At 21.0% G+C, this 1,312-nt stretch overlaps 1 protein-coding gene across 1 annotated transcript in view; it reads right to left on the bottom strand.

Moving 5' to 3' along the window:
• The window catches only part of LOC108753903, a 9,373-nt gene that overhangs the window by 6,374 nt on the left and 1,687 nt on the right, over positions 1-1,312 (bottom strand). The window lies entirely within an intron of this gene.

The following is a 1,312-nucleotide window of genomic DNA, read 5'->3' on the forward strand; positions in this document are numbered from 1 at the left end:
TATTATGAAGTTTAAAGAAATGAAAAATTGATGATCAAAAGTTGTTTAATTAGACAGCTCTTACATGAATGCAATTCTACTAGATATTACAGCAAGAAGTAGTGGCCAATCTAAGTCGAGGTCACAACATTCTCTTCACATTTTCTTTAGATTTACTATTTGTCTTTTTATTAATGCTGAATAATAATAGAAAAGAAATTTTAAACTCTTTTTTTCACTATTTCTGCTTTAATAGTGCAGGAATAGTGTGAAATATTGATTATGTTTCTCACATATGTGGTCTAAAATAAAGATTCTTAATATTGATTATCTTTTTTGTGAGATGATACTTTCTGATACTTTATTTTTATATAAAACGACTCTTATCTCTGATACAACAAAATTATTATATTTGTTAATACTATATTGTTATATTTGAAAATACTATAAATAATTATATTAAAGGTGTGTATTTTTTTAAACTTTCCGATTATGTTATTTAATTAACTTCTAATCACAAATCATAAAAAATTATATCATCTTTCTTATTATTTCTTTGCAGTTATAATACTAATTATCAACACACTTTAAGTAAAAAAATAACTTTCAAAATTTTATTAATATTTTGAGAATCTAATTATTATTATTGATAAAGAATTTTCATATATAAATGTAATACTACACCACATGCCATTTCGAGATAGAAATTTATATATCTGAGAGCTCTAGAGACACTGTAAATATCATTTCTAAGCATTGCGAAATTCTCGTATGGTTCACTGAGCGTATCCTTGAAGAAATATACTGTCGTTTGACAATATATTACATACTGCATATTTTACTATTTTTATATGTATACATCGATCTTTAATTTAATTATATTTAATTATATTTATTTATCTATTATATATTTTGCATTTCTTGCAGTTTTCTAAAGTCTGTGTAATATGTATATAAATTAAATATTCATTATTTCAGAGTTTCTTACAGTGTTGTGAAAAGATATAATATGTATTATTTTTAGTATTATACTTTAAGTACAAATTAGTATGAAAAGTTTATTTTTTTTAGCAATAAATAATTATAAGTAAAATTAAAACTAAGAATAAATAAAATAAGAAAAGTATTCCATTTCTTTTAAAAGTAACTCGTTAGCATTATGGTTACTTAAAAAGAAATGATTCATTACTTTTTTATTATTTCTCTTATTTTTATTATTTTATTATTTCTGTAATTTTATTATTATACTAAGATGAAATTAAACAAAAACTTACTTTTTTTTTAGCATTGTTTATTAAAACATTAATAAACAATGCTAAAAAAGTAATTTTTC

Source organism: Trachymyrmex septentrionalis, unplaced genomic scaffold, assembly GCF_001594115.1.
Source record: "Trachymyrmex septentrionalis isolate Tsep2-gDNA-1 unplaced genomic scaffold, Tsep1.0 scaffold73, whole genome shotgun sequence".
Taxonomy (NCBI): Eukaryota; Metazoa; Arthropoda; class Insecta; order Hymenoptera; family Formicidae; genus Trachymyrmex; species Trachymyrmex septentrionalis.